The following is a 22,500-nucleotide window of genomic DNA, read 5'->3' on the forward strand; positions in this document are numbered from 1 at the left end:
GCAAAACCTTTTTTTTTTGGGGGGGTGGGGGGCATGTGATTGTATGTGAGAGAGGAAATTATCGAATACATTATAGCTGATGGCTTTATGCTATATCAAACATGGCTGGTATTTGTTTACAGATATAGTTTCCATTGCCAATGGAATAAGTCTTAATATAATAAAAAAAATATCTGACATTCGTAATACCCGTCAGTGACGTCTCTACTGACATGCTGGGAACAATGAATATGCATATCTTCTCTAAAGAACCGCACTTTGGGTCAGGCGTGTCACTGGTCAAAGGTAGCCGGTATTGGGTCACACGGCCCCGGTGTATGCATGTTTGCAACCAGACCGGCGCTAGACCTCTACTAGGATATGTTGTTATTACTGGGTTCATGGTTAGTGGATGTTCCGGCTCGCCCAGTAACCGCCTAACTCCTCGTTTGAAGAGGCACAACACAGAACAGATGGCTGGCCTGTGGTCGAAGTCCCGTTTTCTATCGGATATGTTACAGAAAATGATAAAGTCATCGTTTTTTTTTCTCTGCAGCTTTAGCTTAGCATAGTATTCCGCATTTGCACATTTAAAGAATTGTTTGGTTATAGATTCTGAATGTTGTGGTGCGGTGTATGATTTATTTCAGGTAATGAGATTGGCAAGATTTGCGCAGTTCAGTGTCGTGGGTTGCAGCAGCTTGCTAGGTAAGAACATCAGCAATATATAAATAATAAAAAAACACTAATTCATTGGTGATATATGATTCGATTGTGAAAAGGTCCAAATGTTAATGAACCATGTGTGATAAGATTTTTTTTTTCGGGACGTGGGAGAGCGGAGTTAAAATTTTGGAAAATTCACCGAGTCTAATTTCGAACGAATTCTAAGCAGAGGCAATAAAATTACCGAAAAACAGAGGTCAAAGACAGACAGCCGGACTGACAGACAGACATCCAGATAAAGAACGAGGAACGGAGGCGCGAGTGTCACATGTAGGAAGTTGTGATCATCATTTTAATGTGTAGGGAAACGCTTATCGCTGGTTTCTGTTCCTAGTTTTTGAGACCTTCGTATGGAAAACAGCAGATTTGGTGACCCCCAGAACCTGTAATTTGCCACGAAAATTGTGGTCCCGATATGGAAACAGTGGGATATTTCGGTCCGTGGATTTTTTTTTTTTTTTTTTTTTACCCTCCCCGAGTTCGCCGAAAGGAAGTATCGTGCGTATTGCATACATAATTTCACTTGATGAACGTGTTGCAATAGTGTGGGCATGAAGATATGCAAAAGCGAATTTCATATATAGTTCAACTCTTTGCGTTTACATGCACGTATGAATATTGCCTCTCATATTCCATTGCATTTAAGCAAGGAAGGATTTAATTTAAAATGACCACAGGTATAACTTAAAAGTCCTTAGAGAATTTATTAATTAGCACATGTTTCTCTGTCAAACCTCCTGATTTGTAATTTCCTCCTAGTGAAGAACAAATACTTTGTGAAATGATTGTACAATTTCATAAAACTTTATAAAGCTGATTATGTTAATAGGATGATTTGCAAATTACTCAACAATGACACCCATTTCGCATAAAAATCCACTGCTCCTAAATAGCGCACCTTTTTGAATGATCTGCTTTCTTATCTTTTTCTCTTCTCGGAAAGGAAACCAAAACTAGTTCAAAACACCAGAAATCAGTCTCATATCTATGTGGTACAGGTAACTAGCGTTATGAGACTCAACATGTACAAAAATAATGGAAGGAAGGAGAGAGAGAGAGAGAGAGAGAGAGAGAGAGAGAGAGAGAGAGAGAGAGAGAGAGAGAGAGAGAGAGAGAATAATTTTCGTTTGTTGTTTAGAAAAAACTGTGGAGGAATGAGAGAGAGAGAGAGAGAGAATAATTTTCATTTGTCGTTTAGAAAAAACTATGGAGGAGAGAGAGAGAGAGAGATAATAGTTTTAACTTGTGTAGAAATGCTTAAGTTACTTGTTAGGTTTGAACTTCAGTCACATTGTTGATTTATTTAGCCACTGATGATTTCGCAGTATGACCAACTAATAGAACGTTATTATTATTATTATTATTATTATTATTATTATTATTATTATTATTATCATCATCCGGCGCTTCAGTAGTCGTTCAACCATTCAAAAGGAATTGAACGTCACCAGAGGTTCGTACAGGGAATATTTATACCCTAAAACGGGTTTACAAGAGAATCGCCCAACTTCTTGTGTAAACCCGTTTTCGGGTATAAATACCCCCTGGATGTACCCCTAGTGACAGAAGCGCCGGATAATAAATGAACTTCGGACGGCTGCTTTTTATTATTATTATTATTATTATTATTATTATTATTATTATTATTATTATTATTATTAAGAAATTCACAGTCTCGTGAAAAACAGTTTGTGTAATAAAAATCCACAAATAGGCTATATAGTAAACTATATTACTATGTAAAATACAAAAGCAAGTGTTTTCGTAAACTGATGGTTATTATTATTATTATTATTATTATTATTATTATTATTATTATTATTATTACTATTATTATTATTATTATTAATATATTTAAACGGTTCTTGCAGGTAATACTGTCTTCCACGTAATGCGAAAAAGAGTGTGGTCCTTCTAAAAGCGCAGACAGTTATTGTCATTACCATGCACGTTCTCGGGTTAATTACACCTCCGAGACGACACACGCGCGTGTTGCCCAAAAGGTTAGAGAAAATTTGGATGCAACAGGGACCTCATGGACAGAGGTACGTCGAGGTCCCGGATTTTTTAAGGTTTTTTGAAGAGCTGTAAAATTTTACCACCAGTTCTCGCGGTTACTACAAGGGAGTAAAAGGTATGTAATGCGTGCTTTAACATTAATATATATATATATATATATATATATATATATATATATATATATATATATATATATATATATATATACATATACAGTCTATATATATATGTGTGTTTGTGTGTATGTGTGTGTTTAATTTATTGGTCGCTTGTTACCAGATACGTATATAATTGTAATAACCACAATGAAGAGATGATTGTGCTTTATACAACATACACACACATATATATATGTATGTATGTGTGTATAATATATATATAGTATATATATACATATATAGCGTGCATGGTGGTGATTACAAGGTAATTGCTTGCATGCAGGATTTTCGTTGTTCGTTTTGCCTTTTAGTAAAACGAATTTTATTTTGTTTTTTATAATCTTCAGCAAATGGAAATGCTGAGCCTTATACATGAATGCCTTGGGGTTGTCCAATAATAAATTTTTCTCTATATATGTATGTTGCTTATAATATTATATTATATATATATATATATATATATATATATATATATATATATATATATATATATGTATATATATTTTATATATATATATATATATATATATATATATATATCAGGCTTTAAGAAATAATATAATTTCTCTCAAGTTTTTAGTAGCATTCTTAAGTATTTCGGTGTGATCAGGAGTTTAGAGTCCTAGTGTTTAAAATGCTTTCAGTCGATTCATATGAAAGGCTCACATATTCTTATTTTGGTAAGGTTGTGGTGTTTGTAGTATTTTCATCATTTTTATTCAGCTGTTTCTAAGAGTTGTGAAATCCTTAAGGTTTTTCAGTCTCTAGAAAGGTTTTTGATTTTATCGAGTTGTGGCTAAAATTATTATTACCTAGACACATTGGTTTTTAATTCTCTGAAGTATTTTGTGCTGTCCTAAAATTCTGAGTCTTAACTGCGGAGACGCTTCGGTACTTTCTTTTTTTTTTTTTTAATGAAAGGATTTGCCGGTCTTGAATTTTTCTCTTCTTGAATTCGTTTTTGAATATCTCTTATTTCTGTCGGGAACATTTCTGTTACTTTAAGTTCCTCTTTAATCAGATAATGTTATATCATAGTGACTGTAGTCTAACTGCGATTTTAATAACTTGGTGAAACCTTCATGAAGTAAGCAATGATTTATTTAATAATCCATTTGACGTTTATAACTTTAATGCTAGTTTAAACTCTTCCCAGTGAATGCGGTAACAGTAGATAATCAAGAGAGAGAGAGAGAGAGAGAGAGAGAGAGAGAGAGAGAGAGAGAGAGAGAGAGAGAGAGAGAGAGAGAGAGAGTCCAAAATTTGAAGTCCCTTGAAATTAAGCGATAAGCTGGATCGCCGATAGATGTAGCATAACATGTTCTAAACCCTAAACTAAAGGTTTTAAGGTCCAAATTTCATCGCTTTTTTTTTGACATATCCCCTTGACAGGGAAATGAAAGTGAGATTGTTTTATTTTGTGTGTGTGTTCATGACTATTGTTATTAATATTATTAATACTTGTGTAATAATATTACTGATGATGATATTACTCATATCATCAGTAATTACGATAATATGAGGTAACGGTGTCCAGAGGGAAAATCCAGACTGTAGGACTTTAAGTACCGCCCTGAAGCTCTGACCACGTTGAGAGACGCTGGCCCCGGGCTTAACGACGACTAGTAAATGTGGTGTTTATTACCTTACAATTTTTGTTGTGACACAAAGAAAAGATATACGAGAATACGGTGGTTTGTGTTATTTAGAGATTAGTAATTCAAACATGCAAACTTCCATGTACAACGAGACTAAAATATTATAAACCTGCCAAGTAAGCTTCTGTTTAACTGATTTCCCAAATGTAAAAAGATTAACAGTTGTTTAATGATTTTAAATCGGTAACCGATAACACCTACAGATGTTTAATTCAGCGTTAGTTTCAAAATTTACTGAGCATGAATATGGATACAATATTCTACTGTGATTGAATATTAGAGCAATCAAAAGTAGTAAAGGAAGACATGTCCTCACTATATCAAATTAGGATAAATTGTTAATATTATTATATTATTCAAAAGATAAAACCTATTCATATGGAACAAGCCCAGAGGGGCCATTGACTTGGAATTCAAGTTTCCAAAGGATATGGTGTTAAGGAATAAGAGGAAGTAAAGGGAAATACACAAAGAATAGATCTCACATATTAAAAAAGAAAAAATAAAATAAACAGATAGAAATGTATTCAAATGCAAGGAGAATAGTATTAGGGTAATAATGCATTGCGTCTTCGCTTGAACTTCCGAGGCGAAAATTCAGTGCAAAAGCAAAATTCAAGGGAAGAAAGAGTCTTGGCTGTTAATGAAGAATGCAAATGGATGCAGTGACAGGGCCACATCGATGACCTGGGGCTGAGATTTCGTTCTCTTTTGTGTCCTTCATTTGATCTCTCTCTTTTTTTTTTTTTTTTTATAACTCATTTTGTAACGTTGGTACTTGAGGTGCCTTTTATTGTGTTACTTATTCTAATTATTCACTTTTGTATAAGTTCTGCGTACCGATATTTATCAGGATTTATAATGTCATCATCTGATATTCAAAATATAGACATTCATAAATAACGTTAACGGTGTTTGATATGGGCCGTTATTTGTAAAGGGCACGAAGCCGTCGAAATGATGTTACTCTGCGGTAACCTGATTACTCTCGATCCTCTTAATGCCAAATCTTACCCACACACACACACACACACACACACACACACACACACACACACACACACACACACACACACACATTCTCACTATACTTTCCCCAGTTGCTTCTCGGGATTTCGCGTTGAACAATCATCAATGGAGTGATGACAGGCAGAAGATCAGGCGGAACCCTTTCATTTTTGTAGCTGGAGGAAGGAGGAGTCCCTTTTAAAATCTGTAATGGGATTTTTCCAAAAGAAACAAGTGACTGAGAGAACGAAGGAATATGTGCTAAGTGCCTTCAGCTGTGTGTCAGAGAGAGTCCGACCTTATAAATGACAAAAGGAGATGATTTAAGAAATGTAGAGCAGTTTCTAGGGAATTTTATTCTGGGGTGCCAAATCTGAGCAGGTGTGCTTTCTTTAGAAAGTTTTCGAAGTATGTGTAAATGCTGTATATTTTCTCGATAGATGTTATGAAGGTCCTAGTGTGGCTACGGTTTCTTGAATTGCCGGTCATTTTAAGAGTTACGTAATCTAACCGAAATACATATTCAGAAGGCCGTTTATCCTTATTGCTATTCAGCAAGCATCCATTACCTTTGACGTGGATTGCAGTGTTGATATATAATCATAAACATTCAGTGGGTGTATGTGTATATTTAAACACACGAAGGCACATATGTAATTTTTTTCAGTGTTGGAAATTGCTGTCTCCATTGTTTTAAAACACGGCGTCGCCTCGCAAAAGAATAACCGTTATTACATCAACGGCAAAAATTACGTATACTGCTGCATGCAACGATGGAAAACAGTTTGAAATGACTGTCAGTGAGTCTTTTAAATTTGGCTTCCAAAAGCCATTATTCCATATCTTTCTTAAACGTTATGTTAACTTTTTCCACCCTCCGCGCCCAGCGCTATTTTCCCCGACGTGCTTCATCTTGGGAAACAAAGAGAGAAGTCATGACTGGGAACAAAGTGGAACAAAGAAGGGAGGATGTTTGCTTGAAGTAAAACAAACTCTCGAAAGAAAAGCTGCTTGGGGGAAAAACTTACCGGAGCAGGAAAAATACCACGAGTAATAATATGCAACAAAAAAAAAAGAGCATTATTCTTAAAAGGAAAAATAACAGAAGACGGCTCCATAGTGGAAAGCAACTCGACTGTAACGTTCGTTTGTGAGAAAAGCGAGAAGTGCAAACCATTTCTCGTCAAGCGTAGTTGAAGTGCAAGGATTGGACGCTATGAAGAGGCATTTCAACCCCGAGGTGTTGGTGGAGGGAAATCTTGACCTCGCACTCGGCTGCAGATGGGTTTTGTATTTATGCTCTTTGACTCTGCGAAGATTTTCTCATTGTTTTACGCTGGCAGGCGAGCACACGCATGCACGCACGATCACTTGTTTGTCTGTCTGTCTGTCTATATATCTAACTATATATGTGTAAGTAAAAATTCAGTGATGTCATCCAACTTTTCATAAATTATGTGTATATATATATGTATATATATACATATTCATATATATATATACTGTATATATGTGAGTGTATGTATGTATGTATGTGTATATATATATATATCTATATAATATATATATATATATATATATATATATATATATATATATATATATATATATATATATTCTATATACCTGTATATATATATTATTATTATGAGTATGCATGTGCAACTGTGTTGTGTGAAGTTGCATTACGTTAGTGAAATTTAATTTAAACACACACATGCAGTATATATATATATATATATATATATATATATATATATATATATATATATATATATATTATATATATATATATATATATATATATATATATATATATATATATATATATATATATATATATATATATATATATACATACAGTATATGCTGTATATTGATAGATAGATTTTAGGTACGTTCGTGCATACAATAAAAAATTTTTTAGAGATAAAATCATACTCTAAATCTATGTTTCTGGCTTGGTTTCTTCAAATCTGAATAATGAAAATTGAATCGGTAAGCATGTTTCAGAAGTGACCTCATTTATGTTCCAAGTCATCTTAATATCTGTCCTCAGTTTTGATCCTTCATTAAAAATTCCTGTGCAGATAAGAGGTCCTTTGATAGAAGTGTCTTGAAAGAGAACGCATATCCTGCTGAGATAACTTTTTTTATGCTTGCAAAGAGCATAACTATTTGTATATCCAATACCTCTGCCATTTGCATTTTATTTTCAGCTTGAGGATGACGAAGCCTTTATGAAAACTGTATGATTATCTTCTTGTTGCGGTAAACATCACGGCACAGCCAACGATATTTTGTTTTTGGTTTTCGATTCCGTTACGTGTCGATCGTTGATTATCACTTGTAAATTTCCTGTCAGACAACGGGACTCTGGTTGAATGCAGTACTTTTTTTTTAGTTCTTCGCTGCATTATTTTGTTTGGGGTTGGGGCGTCGCCGTCGCTGTTTCGTCGGGGTTGCCGGGTAGGTTAGGAGTCAATCATACGTAACCCCGTAATTGGAGCGCTTGCCTGTGGCGTTCATTGTTTGAGGTGTTCCTCGGAAGCGTTGCGTTTAGCTCCCGGCTTAACCTCTTGAAATTTTCTCATTAGGATCATTCTCGAAGTCTTCTCGTCAGTACGCAAGTTTCTCTTGCGTATTCCTCAGGTTTCTCTTAGCGATACATGTAGACGGTTATATCGCCAATTAAGGTTCTTTGAAAATTTACAACTACATGTAAGTTAACTTGAAGTGTTCAAAAACGTGGTTGTTAATTGTGATCCACCGAACTGAATCTTGATAGATTCCATCCTTATTTCATTTAATACATCAGGGAGAGAATTAATAGAAATAGCACAAGAATACTACATGCATAAATTTAATTATAAGAATTGCAAGCATTATAAGTACAACTTTTACAAATTTAGAGGTGTTTCTTCAAGCATAAATTGTTCCTGAGAATCATTTGAATTTTTAATCATAGTCTGAGGCATTTGGCGGAAACTAGAAAAGCGATCTGCAGGAATTTCAAATCTCAGTCAACATGTGATGTGATTGTTTTCCACAGGAATTAAGTATAAAGTAGAAAGGATTAAGGAAACCACCCTCGTTGTGCATAAGAAACCACGACCTTAGTCCCATATTTGATTAAATTATATAATAGTTCAGTTGATTAACAACATGAATAAAATTTATTTTCCACAGCCATGGTTTAAACAGAAAGTAATATAAAAAAAATCGTTTCCAAGACATAGCTATAAAGGTCGCATTGGTAAAACTATCATAAAGTTGCGTCTTTCGCAATGCCACTGGATTGTCTGCCATGCAAGCTTGTTTTATGCATAATATACTCATTTATTTGTAGTATATGATACGAACAAGTACGTATGGGTTAATGCACGTTTTATACTCTGTAGGAGTGAGGGCTTAAAAAGAGGAATACTGAGGTTTCCGTACTCATGGAGCCCTGTAAACCTTCCGTCTTCCAAGACCTGGACTATCGCATTTAGTTTTCCGTTCCATCTGTTTTATATTAAAAAACCATATTTCTTCACAGTGTCTACATACCACTCTTGGAAGATGTAGTTTTTCTTCTTGCTTTAATGATCGTAGAAGTCTTAGCGAGGACACGCGGCAAAGCAATGCCTGAACCACCATGAAACACTAAGGGAAACATCCAGTCGTTAAAGAATTCAATATTTAAGTAAAAAATCAACTTAAAAATGACTTTAAAAAAGAAAAAAAAGAATGAAATACAAAAGCTTTAGGTTTGTTTTAATTTGGAAAAAAATTAAGAATAATACAATCTTTTATATTAATCATTTGTATTATTTTTTTTTTATTTTATTTAATTTTTCATTTAATTATTGTTTTTGTTTTTTTATTTACCTGTATCATAATTTTCTTCATTGGTAAATAAATGGTATTTTCCATTTGAATTAAATATAAAAGTTAGCTGACAAGAAACAACGAGGCTGTTTTTTTTTTTTTCTTGCATTGTCAAAATAATTTGTGAGAGAATTTGCAATATACAAGAGAAAAGGGTTAAACCAAGGAAAGGAAGAACAGAATAAAGGAAGCCCTTCTGCCGAACAGAGAAAGGCTTTTTTTTTTTATTATTTTCGCTGTAAACGGGATGCGGCCAGGAAAGAGGATAATGGTTGAAGTACAGTTCCCAGAAGGACGAGACCGTCAAAATCGCATCCTGCACCACGTGTCGAACATGTCTGAAGAAGCGTGACATTGGCAAGTCATACGGCCCAGTATCTTTCCCTCCAGGGGAAGAGGAATGATCGATCAAAAATTGTCAGGTTTTTTTATTTATTTATTTATTTATTTATTTATTTATTTTTTATAGCTGGCCTTTGCCATCAAGAACCGCCTTTTTGAGATGTTTGGTCATGATTTCTTGTGCCTCCTATGCCTTATCTCCTCGGTCATCCGAAGAAATTCATTGAGCAATACGCTACCAACCTTAGATGATAAACAGACTTTTTACAATCGGAGTGTAGGTGGTGGAATTTTCGCTCTTCAATATAAAAAAGAGAGTTTGCTTACTTGATTTCCCTTAAATATCAAGTTAGATTATCGTTAGATTTTTACTAATTAAGTTGTGAAAATCTTTTCTTTAAAGGTGTTGTAGTATATTGAAACATCGAAGTGACCCGTTTTTCAGCTAAGCAACTAGGAATTGAGATATATTTTTATTTCTAATTTTGTTAATATTTTTTTTTAATTCTGGCGTCTAACTAAACAAAGAGAGTGGCGGGCAAAGGAGAGAGAGAGAGAGAGAGAGAGAGAGAGAGAGAGAGAGAGAGAGAGAGAGAGAACAATTCAGACAAAACTGTAAGTAATCAACCGTGCTTTCATCACCATGATTTTGTATGTAAAGTAGAGAGAGTATTTTCTACTAATTTGATGAATAATTCAAACTTTTGACCATAATAAAATTTCCAGTTTAAATAAAAAGCTGAAGTTTCTGTTAATTGGAATTGAAAAGACAACATACGCCAACAGATTGAGGAAAGTTTTTTTTAGTCAAAGAGAAAGGGTGTCTGATTGAACTATACCAGGAAACCTAAATCTTAAATACGTTTAACGGTTCAGTAACTTCCTAATAGCCTACCGAAGAACAAAAATGATACTTTGATTGTATTCTCTCTTCCAGGTGCAATTGCCTCTCAACTATTTTGTTGAAAGAGTAACCGGAGAAGTTTGCTGGCTGAGAATCTTTCGCTGAATGGCTTTAAAAAAAGTCAGCTTAAGAAAAGAGAAAAAGAAACTGATCATGCATTTGTTTGCAGAAACTTGTACACAAGTTGCTGATCGTATCTGCAGAATTCAGAGACTTGAGAATTCCCACACATTTGTGGTGTTTAAGGACGCAGATTCTTTTCCCAAGAGGGTAAATTTATGCTGGAAGGGAGCCAGAGTTGGAAATCAGTGTGAGACTGATACAACCAGTTGAATGTTCACACTGCAAGTCTTATGAGATTGTGTAGCGAGGACGCGCGCATTTAGCGAAACTGGGTCTTTGGTAGAGCAAACACTAGTAGTGTGAGTTAAGTTTTCAAATGATTAGACATTGGTAGTACACCATTACGATTTACCTTTTGAAGTTTTCATTAAATGTGTTGTACACCATCAGACAAAGAAGGAAATCAAAGAAGGTTGAAAGCACACTTCTGTTTCATATTACAGAGAAACCATGACTTTAATGCACCCAATTATAACCTTTCATCGAGTTGAAATATTTAAGTAAAGTTATCAAAACCCCTCATTGATTAAGGAAAACTGTCGTCAGTTGCAAAGCGCTCAAAATTCACGCCTCGACAACTAGCAGTTTTCCATGACTTCAATGCACCCAATTATAACCTTTTATCGAGCTGAAATATTTTTAAGTAAAGTTATCAAAATCCTTTACTGATTAAGGAAAACTGTCATCAGTTACAAAACACTCAAAATTCACACCTCGACAACTAGCAGTTTTCTTATGTAAAGTTATTGTTTACCTTGCAGGATGTACAGACGATATAAAGGTCTTTAAATCCTTTTATATTAAATCTGAGTTAGCATTTGATGACATTTTTAATCCTAGTACATCATCATTAATGAATGTGAGGTGCATTCCTTTTAGCGGTTAACCTCTTTAAATACCGAGTTCTTCCCCCAAACAGCTTCTGCTAGATCATCCCAGCAAACAGGGGAGACATGCAATCGCTCATTTTTGCTGACAAGGCGATTATTTTCTCTCCATTCAAAAGACCATGGTGTGACTCTCTCAGAGGCGTCGTTATATTTGTTTTTCTCACTGCTCCTGTTTGTAGGAGTTGGATGCTGCATCATTTCAACCCACAAAAATTGGTGTACAAATTCACGGAGAAAGTAATTTAATGGAATGAAAAGATGTTCGATTGGATGTTAGCGTGATTGATAAAAGAAGAATAGATTGAATAAAGGAATGATTGAAATGGGGACAAAGCTTTACCGTTGCTGGATGAAGTAGCTCCTTTGGACTCTTCGTTCTAAAAGGAGCAAATTGATTAACGAGATAGCTTTTAATTAATAAAAAGAAGAATAAATTAAATAAAGAAATTATTGAAATGGGGACAAAGCTTTACCGCTGCTGGGTGAAGTAGTTCCTTTGGACTCTTCGTTCTGAAAGAAGCAAATTGATTAACGAGATAGCTTTTAATTTGAATAGAGTTGGGTGATACTTAAGGTCTGAGTTCTAAGATAAATTCGGCTTGAATATTTCTGCACCCAGTCGGTATAAAGTTGAAAGTGCTTGTCGGTACATGTGCAGTTTTATTTTTTCTGGTGATGTCTTATATTTATGTATTTGACTTATTTTTATTTCAGTTGAATATTTCGTTTTTTTATCGTTATTAGGCGTCCATGATACACCAATTCATGTCTTGGTATTATTTTTTTTCATCGGTTGGTAAAGGATTGCTGGAAGTTAACTTCCTTGACTTTTTAAAAAGTGATTTTATACTTCGCTTGTGGGACACATGTTTGTCAATAGTGTTTGGAAGTCGTTTTACCTATATGTGTGCACGTCTTTATATGGCTTTATATAGGGTAAATTGCGAGGAAAGTCATTATCTAAGACCCAAACTTGCCTATAATTATTAGGATCTGCCTAAGGAAATTTTGGGTGACCAGGTTTACAACATTACATATTTCTCTCGATATGTAAAAGCAAGGCATGTATTAGATTAAATCGAAATTCACTCTTGATAATCCATGATACATATCAGACTTCTAAGGGTTGACAAAAGGATGTCTATGAGAGAGGGATATGGAGAGAGAATCGCATTTATTTCAATGCAAAAAATCCTCCCTTCTCTTTAAAAATAGTTCCGCTTCAAGCGAAGTTTGTTTTTCAGTATCGATTACACAGTTAGCCCCATCCATAAAGAAAACTGATTCAAATAATTAAATGTGATTTGATAGACATGTACACTTGAATCAGTTGCCATTTTCTTTTATGTACATATTGGCCAAAACTAATAAGTTGAGTTAAAAAAAAACTTGGAATACTGAGTGGTGCCTTGGTGATTTGTTGAAATTAGCATACCGGCTAAGCAATACAAAATTTTCATTAACGTAATGGTCCTCCACTGTTTCGTATAAGGGATGAAAAATAACCTTAAATAGTCATGGGCTTGAAGTGTTATGAAAAACTGGATAAGTTGAAAATTAGGAAAAAAAGAGAACTTTGGGTGTCAGTTTTTCTGTGCTAGTTAGGTTGTTAGATTTTTTTTCCCCTAATCTGAATTATGTGGATGCAAAATCAAATATTTCGTGTAGTGTTATATTTTAAATGCAATACCCTACCACAGCAGAATGTATGTCTACATAGTGGTCTGTCAATGATTTGTTCTTAAGAAAAAGATCAAAAGTCTCTGGACTTTTCAGTTTTTTCCCAGGCTCACTGTCGAGTCCCTATGATGAGGCAAGAAGTACAGGGCAGGCGCAAAAAGTGCCACGGTCCCTGAACTTCTATTGTAGGTGTTGCCGAGGGTGTCACACTTCTTCCTCCACACCAATTATTTGATGCGATTTGCCCCTTTTTATCCACATAGTTTCGGAAAGCCTTTGGACTCGTAATTGCCCTTGGCAAGGGAAAGAAAAAGGAACTGTTTTCTGGATGGAATAACCTTATTAAACCTTTTGTTTTTTTAGAATTAAATCACAAGGGAAATTATTATATCATCTGAGTCTTCAAATAGTTCTTCGTCCAGTAGAAAATACTTTTGGTTTTGTCGCCCACAATAACTTTATCAAGCGGCATCTGTGCCTCATATTATTACTTTGAGAGAATGCGCTTGTTGTAAGTAATTTCTGCCATTCACGATAATGAAATACATTCTAATTCTTCCTGATGGCTCAGTTTCTCATTCCTTTTTAGAGTAGTATTATCTCTAACGAAAAGGCGACATGTTGCTTTAATTGATTACTTTGTGGAATGTCTATAAAAAATCAAACCAAAAAATATATCGCGTTTAAAGCTTGTTTATATTTTTTTTTTAAATAAGAAATATAATAGGTTGCCTTTTAGTTGAAAACTGTTACCACCAAAGCAGATTTATGTACACAAGCATCATCACCTTTACGTCACCCAGTGACTCAAACATAACACTTGAGTTCCATCCTACCGGCATCTCGAGTGTCAGCCTTGTTTACATTAAATTTTACAGGCAAGTTTTACTTCAGTTAAGAAAAAATAGAAGGTAATTTTATGTTTGAGGATAGATTAGTACTAATTATCGTCGATTGTTGTGTATTGGTCATAGGTCCCTGTTGCTGCGTTGACAATTTTCGTGAATTGCCACTAAGTTTTTCTTTTTTTAATTTCGGTAATATTATAGAGAAATTCACTGTAAAGAATTTGTGTATGCTTATGTGTTTTGTAATTACTCTTTGTTTTTCGTCAAGTGGTCTTTTAATTTATTTTTAGTTTTCTGTAAAAGATAACTATTATGTCGGTTTTGTCTGTCCGTCCGCACTTTATTCTTTTTTTCTGTCTGCCCTCAAATCTTAAAAACTACCGAGGCTAGAGGGCTGCAAATTGATAAGTTGATCATCCACCCTCCAATCATCAAACATACCAAATTGCAGCATTGTAGCCTCAGTAGTTTTTATTTCATTTAAGGTTAAAGTTATCCATAGTCGTGCTTCTGGCACCGGTATAGGATAGGCCACCACCGGGCCGTAGTCAAAGATTCATGGGCCGCGGCTCATACAGCATTATACCGAGACCACCGAAAGACAGATTTATTTTCGGTGGCCTTGATTATACGCTGTACGGAAAACGCGATTGCTCTGAAGGGACTTCGGCGTATTTTTTTCTTGTTTCATTTGATTTTCGTCCTGTGAAACGTCAGGATACTAGGTGTCAAATTTTCTGACATCACGGTAAAGCATTCTATTTGCCTACAGAAAACTAGAGCGTTTTCGTGTTCTTTATCACGGTGAATGAAACCTCAGTATACTTGGCCTGATTCCTTTTGCACCTGTCTGTCAACAGTGGTTGATAGCATACTTAGCTACCGCTTGGGAAATTGATGTAGCGGGTGCTCCCTGCTTTTATATGAACCCTTGAAGTGAATGTTAAGTTAAATAAGTATAGAAATGTTTAATTAACTCTTCGGTAATGCAAGTGCCTGCGGTCGTAGACGCTTTCGTGGAAAAGGAATCCTGAAAAACCAACGAAAAGTCATTGAACGAGAGGAGGCGCCAAACATCCCGTGTCATACGTACCGTGAATTTCAGGGTAATTATCCACCCGAAGGAAAAATGGGCGTTCGTCCTTTTCTCCAAGAATGTCGAGGAGACTTTTTTTACTTCGAAGTTACGCGAACGAACCGCTCGTCACTGGAAAAAAAAACTGCACTCTTTTATTCTCGGCGACGATGCACAGCAGCAAGGAATAAACAATCCCCGTCTCTTGAGAGTACTTGGTATAATCGATGTGGCCAGCGGTTACATCTTACTTAAGTTTATATACACCGTGCATCGGAGCTGAACGCATGCGCAGACCGCGAAATCTCTGCAAGCTTATTGGTCACTTAACGCATTTACAGGCGTCCATTGGCAGTTCAAGAGCGCCCTTGTTATGTGCCTAACTGGCTCCTGTGGGTGAGATGATGTTGTCTCTGAGCGAAGCAGACATTCTTGTTTGTATAACTGATTACAGCCTCGTTGTCTTCATTCTCGAGTTATTTTCCCCTCCCTGAAGCTATGGCTCCCTGATGCTCTCGTGAGCACGTGTATTATATGCAACGTGTTTGTTTTGTATGGGTCAGTGGATGGGATTTGTTGGCCTTATGAGTTGAGTCTGCCCTTCTGTCGTCATCTGGCTAACGAGATGTAATCGTTATCTTTCGTCATTGTTTATGTAGATGTTCTGGTTGTTATATTTTAGTGGTCCTTTCCGTTATGAATGATTGCATATCAGTTGCTGTGTGGTATTATTCTCGTGCACATATCTTTACCCTTTTTCTGATTTGCGGATATGTATTAATACGTATTAATAAAGGCATAGCTCTCTCTCTCTCTCTCTCTCTCTCTCTCTCTCTCTCTCTCTCTCTCTCTCTCTCTCTCTCTCTCTCTCTCCCCGTCGTTCCATCTTTAAATAGTATGCATTTGTGTTAATGATTTTTTTTATATCTGTATGAAACTTTATGCATTAATCACTGATCTTGGGTGTGATTGCAACTGCTACTCTGTTTCAGACTCTGCAAGCAATGTTGACTTTGTTATTCCCTTTTGCTTTTGTTCAGAAGTAATTCTTCGAAAAAAATAATGAAGAAATCTCTACTTTAAACAGATTCTGTTTTGCTTGGAAAGTTATTCAGAGAAATATATTTCGGTTTTTTTTTCTTCTTTTCTTCGTGATAATTCCAAATTATTTGGGACCTGCTGCAGAATTTTTTTTTTTTTTAACTTTTTTACACTAGAAAAACCTATGGCACTTTTACTTAGCCCAGCTCGTATATATATAATGTTGGTTGGTTTCTTATTTGGATAGAGAAAACTCGTCAAGTGTGTGTGGTCCGTGTGATTTATTTTGTGCATATCATGTTTTACTTGTTTTTCATTTTGCTGTCGATGGCAGTCTTTGCCGTAAGTCTCACTGTTTAAAGTTTGGGAGGAATACCACTTAAATTTTCAGCCTATATCAGTGTTCACGGTACTGTTTCTCACATTAAGGTCAATTCCACCTGGTATCATTTGTCAGAAATTTTATTCATGTGCAGAAAATCGGGCATTTTCTCTCCGTCCGTGGACTGACCAAGGCAGGCATGATGACATCATCTTCTTATTATTAATATTATTTTTTTTTATGCTTACAGATTTAAGTTGCTTTTTTTAACTTCAGAAATGTTGTACTGTTTGTGCTCATTGGTGGGAACCTTTGGTGAAACGTCATTTGTTAAATATACACAAGCCATTTGTTGCTATTGACACAGTGACCAATTTACAGCAGACCTTCGTGGGTGTTACTCGCCCACTCACCAGATGAAAAAGTACATGGCCAGACTTACTGCTGCAATAAATGTCGAAATTAACTGCTTTGTCATATGGTTAGTTTTTTTTTTCCCCAATACCGGATTATGAGATTAAAACGTTGTCACGGTACTCGAGAATTTTTCTGTTTTTGATCTCAGTTCCCTTGAAGAACCAACAAGAAAGATTTTCGTTCCTTACGTTATTACGTTAACGCTTGGAAAGATATTAGAGGGATGCCAGTATTATTTTGAAATGATGCACAAAAGTGTGTGATGTCTAGTCACGGCTGTCATTTCATCCAGATCTCGTTATTCTATTTTTTTTTTTTTATCGAAAGGTCGTTCTTTCTTTGTAGAGTACATAAATTGCATTAGAGTATAAGACGGCTTTTGTGTATTGCACCGACGATTTTCTATTCTACGATAGTAAAAGCAATAAGAAGTCGAGACGGAGTTAAGTGTATTTTGTTCTTGTATATTAAGATTCCATTTTTGCAGCTAACGCTAGGGTATCCTAGGGCAAGATGTATATCGTGTGAGCATCCCTTACTAGGGTGTAGCTGTACCGCCTTGTAGAAGACTATTTAGTAAAAGTCAAAGGCGCCGCCCCCGGGTAGCAAGGATGCAATTGCGGACGCTTCAGGCGGGAAGAAGAGGATTCCAATTCTGTCGCAGCAGAAGCTACAGTGGCCCCAGTCTTTAGCGTTCCTGGGCTGCCTCTTCACTGAGAGGGGTGGTTCCACCCAAAAGATAAAGGGATAGCCCCTGGAAATTACTGAAGTCCATGACTCTTGCCTGGGTGTGCATCCAGAAACCTCATGTGAGGGTTACTGGTCTGAATGAGGGACACTAACAACCATTTAACCTGTTGAAGTAACTTAAGTTCTGCGTTTACCTTTCGAGGTATTCCCATCCACATATAATGTGTTAATAGTTTTTAAGAAAAGTTAATCTATATATTTACTTCGTTAATCCAGTGTAGGGGCATCCTCACTGGTCGCCCTTGAAGCCTCGTGACCTCTTAGGCCGGGTTCTGAGTAGTCTGGAAAAATCTTTGGAACCAAAACAGAGGCGATGATATTTTCACATCAGTTTCTGCAGTGCATATGAAATTTATTCAACAGTATGGCTCATCCATCTGTAAAATTCTTTTTAATTAGTAACTAATGTAATTATAATTGCGGTATCTTTATTTCACCAGCTGCCTTGTTTTTGACCTCTTAAAGTTTTGAAGAAAATGCGATGATGATTTTGCCTCAAAGAAAATCAAGTCAGCAAACAGTTACATTATTTCTCTAACTGCTGATTTAAAGGATGAACACCCTGTAATTCTTCATTAGCCAAACACCTGATCTGTACCACTTCATAAAAACTATCAAAACGAATCCGTCCTGTTGACACTTGCTCTCTCTCTCTCTCTCTCTCTCTCTCTCTCTCTCTCTCTCTCTCTCTCTCTCTCTCTCTCTCTCTCTCTCTGTAAATATATATACACATATATATTTATATAATATATAGATGTATGTATGTATGCATGTGTGTATGTGTGTGCGTTGTGTGTAAGTTTTAGATGGCAAAGACTGCCAACCACCTTTTACCATCTTACTTTTTATTCTATTTTATTCACGTTTATAATAGCTGAGAAAAAAACATTTGTACGTTCTTTAGTATGTTATTCAGAAGCCAGTGACCGGCTGTGGGAGTTCGGTAAAGCCTCGGCATTTGGTTTTATAACCTAAATTGTGCACAAACAAGATGTCATTTACTTATTATATGTAATTGCTCGCGTAAGGCACTTCGAATTGTGTTCAAACGCCGTACAATATTTAACAGTATGTTGAGGTTTGTGTTTGATCCTCTGTCAGTTGTTAGCCCCATCTCTTAAGAATAAGGAACGTGTTTGTATAAATATTTATAAATATACCTTGATAGCCGAATGGATGAATTCCTGTTTCTTCTGCATCAGAGTTGTAAGGCATGGGTTCGAATTCTGCCAGGAGAGATGCACATGTATAATTACTTTTTCTCCTTCTGTGTGTAATTTATTCCTGAAGGAAGTGAAATCTATATTAAAGGCTATTTGTGGGTTAATATTTCTTAGTATAAAAGAGTCACTAGATATAGGTGATGAAAGAAGACACTATCACTCACACACACACACATATGTATATATATGTGTGTGTGTGTGTATGCATGTCATTTGTTCCATGTAATCTAACAGTGTTCTGTGTCCTTATGGACGCATAAGATTTCATACAGAAACTGAATAGCTTAAACTTCCCCCTGAACAGCAGGGAAATACTTAGTTTAGACCTTGGGATCAGTATTGCCTCGTCTAAATTGAAAATCACAACCATTTGAAGAATGTTTTCCTTTTGACATGCTCGATGGTAAAGCTTATAAAAAAAAAATGGCTCTAGAGTGGGTAGCCCCCCCTCCCCTCTTCTAGCGAATCTTGGTAGAGAAATATTTTGAAACAAATTTTGCTTTCTATCACACCCCATAACATGACTGAGGCACGTGGGAGATGTCAACACCCTGGGACAATAGGTGGTGGTCAGCACCCTGGCACAGTAGGTGGTGATCAGCATCCTGGGACAATAGGTGGTGATCAACACCCTGGGAGAATAGGTGGCGATCAACACCCTGGGACAATAGGTGGCGATCAACACTGTGAAAATAGGTGGTGATCAGCACCATGGGACAACAGGTGGTGGTCAGCACCCTGGGACAACAGGTGGTGATCAGCACCCTGGGACAATAGGTGGTGATCAACACCCTGGGACAATAGGTGGTGATCAGCACGCTGGAACAGTAGGTGGTGCTCAGCACCATGGGACAATAGGTGGTGATCAGCACCCTGGGACAATCAACACCCTGGGACAACAGGTGGTGATCAACACCCTAGGACAACAGGTGGTGATCAGCCCCCTGGCACAACAGATGGTGATCAACACCCAGGGACAACAGATGGTGATCAACACCCAGGGACAACAAATGGTGATCAACACCCTGGGACAATAGGTGGTGATCAACACCCTGGGACAATAGGTGGTGATCAGCCCCCTGGCACAACAGATGGTGATCAACACCCTGGGACAACAGTTGGTGATCAGCACCCTGGGACAACGGATGATGATCAACACCCAGGGACAATAGGTGGTGAAGAGATTTCCATGAAATTACGGTAGTGGCGAGTGTTACATTTAAAACTGAATGTGGAAAAGATGGCAAATTGCCTTTCCTAGACTTTTTATCGTAAGAGAACATGCAAAATGTGCCTTCGCTGTACATAGAAAACCAACGTTTGCGGTTTCCTACGTGCAATTCCTAAATTATGATTCTCCATTAATGGTCATGGTTGTCTGCTATCTATATCTTAGAGGACGTACGATAATTCGCATGGTAATCGGGAAAAAGATTTGGTACAATTCGTCAACAGCAGACCCAGTCACCTACCCTGCAAATATTAAGGAGAAGGCTATCAGTAAAGAGAATTAAGTATACTTTTTATTCCCCTCCCCCCGAAAAGAAAAAAAGAATTAAGAGAAAAATAAAGCTCCCTTGTGTTGAAGCAGTAAAAAAGTAAACGAACACCTCAAATCTGGTCGGCAGCTCGTATTAGTGTATGTTTAAATAAGAAAAACAAGCAGATGATGGTGTTTGCAAAATCCTATGCAATAACTGTGATGAAATTAACGTTGCCGAACCCGGTGGCTGCATCTTAGTAAGATTAATAGAGCATAAACGATCAGTAAGATATGGTTTAGAGAGCTTGAGGTTTTCAGACGTATGAGGGATCCTGGTCATACTATAAACTGAAGTGAGTCTGAACTGGGGTAGCATACAGAGTAGGGAGACATGGATATTCAGTGTTGCTTGGGGGTCCAAAGGCGCCCCCCCCCCTCTCCGGGTCAGGGTACGGCGCCCTAAATCAGGTCAGGAAGGTAAGGTCTGGTCAAGTCCGTAAACGGCATTCCAGGAAAGGTTAGGATCTCTCGCCTACCCCTGTCTCCCTACTCTGTATCCGTCCCTGAACTGTTTCGGTAACGTACCCTCCTGTACAAGATTTAGATTCTGGAATCAGCCATCATCAGTAAAACTGAGAAGACGAATAAGCGAGGACACTTAAAATCGGATTGCGCGATCGAGTTAATCTGGGGACCCGTTCTTAAAGCAAGTGTCCCAGCGGGTACACCCACCAGACTCGACACAGGTGGGAACTAACGAGGACTAAAACAACAGATGGATCTTTTTCGTCACAGGATAACCGTCGTTATTTCATACTAGACATCCCATATAAATACTTTTGTTTCTTGTCAAATGTCCACATTCACCTGTGATCAGGATTGAGGTTTTGTCAGTCGAAATACGTTATGTGGTTTTATTGCGTGTGTTAATAATGTTTTTGCGGACCTTTGAAACTATGTTTATATATATATATATATATATATATATATATATATATATATATATATATATATATATATATATATACACAGTATATATGCGTATATATATACATTTATGTATATATATACATATTAATGTTAAATATACTCCATTTTAAACCTTGCAATAGATGGAACTCCGATTTTAATGATCTCAGTACCCTTGCAGCCATTGTTTATTGATCTCCTCACGAACAAGGTAAATGGAGATCTTACGTAGGTTATTTCAACGCACGTATAATCTTGAGGATTAAGGGAAGAGTTCGAACGTATATACACCGACATCATTATCTAAATTACGCTCCTAGATCATGAGCTTTGCATGCTGACATGAATATTTACGCGTATATATATATATATATATATATATATATATATATATATATATATATATATATATATATATATATATTATATATATATATATATATATATATATATATATATATATATATATATATATATATGTGTGTGTGTGTGTGTGTGTGTTTGTGTGTATGTACAAAGGATTTATGATACAGGTTAAAGTCTTTTTAAAAAATGGAAATTCTCGAAGAATAATGAGATTATCTAAAAGATGTTGCAACATTCTGGGTAGATAATAAATCAGTGCTGACTTGGGTCTGTAATAATGAGTAAAGGAGGAGGAATTCTGCAAAAGTTGTGGTACAGAAGAAGAGTTTTTAGGGAGGCGAAAACTGAAATTTGTGAAGTGTAGAGTATCATGTTGCGACAGAATGTTGTAAATTTTGAGAAAAGTTGAAATGTGAGATGGATTATACATAAGAAGAGAGGAAAAGATGCTTGAGAATGTTTCGTGGTGGTTAATGAAGAAAGAGAGATTGTAAAATATGTTTCTGGTGGGGGATTTGCAACGCTCTAACGTGACAGGTTTATGATAATGATTTTGCCCTATACTGTTTTCAGCAGTATCCGAATCGTATATTTTTCTCCAAGCTTAACACAGTTTTGTTTTTCTCAGACAAGACTCACATAGCGT

The 22,500-nt window shown here is 36.3% G+C and overlaps 1 long non-coding RNA gene across 2 annotated transcripts in view; it reads left to right on the plus strand.

The window, feature by feature from the left end:
• The window catches only part of LOC136825731 (uncharacterized), a 583,078-nt gene that overhangs the window by 264,713 nt on the left and 295,865 nt on the right, over window positions 1–22,500 (plus strand). The window contains exon 1 of one of the 2 annotated variants that reach the window (XR_010849436.1): window positions 2,731–2,839. The exons of the other annotated variant lie outside the window; for it this stretch is intronic. This is a non-coding gene — a long non-coding RNA (uncharacterized lncRNA). Of the gene's footprint in view, window positions 1–2,730; window positions 2,840–22,500 lie in introns of those variants that run through there. 2 annotated transcript variants of the gene reach the window in all.

Source organism: Macrobrachium rosenbergii, chromosome 39 (assembly GCF_040412425.1).
Source record: "Macrobrachium rosenbergii isolate ZJJX-2024 chromosome 39, ASM4041242v1, whole genome shotgun sequence".
NCBI classification, from domain to species: Eukaryota; Metazoa; Arthropoda; class Malacostraca; order Decapoda; family Palaemonidae; genus Macrobrachium; species Macrobrachium rosenbergii.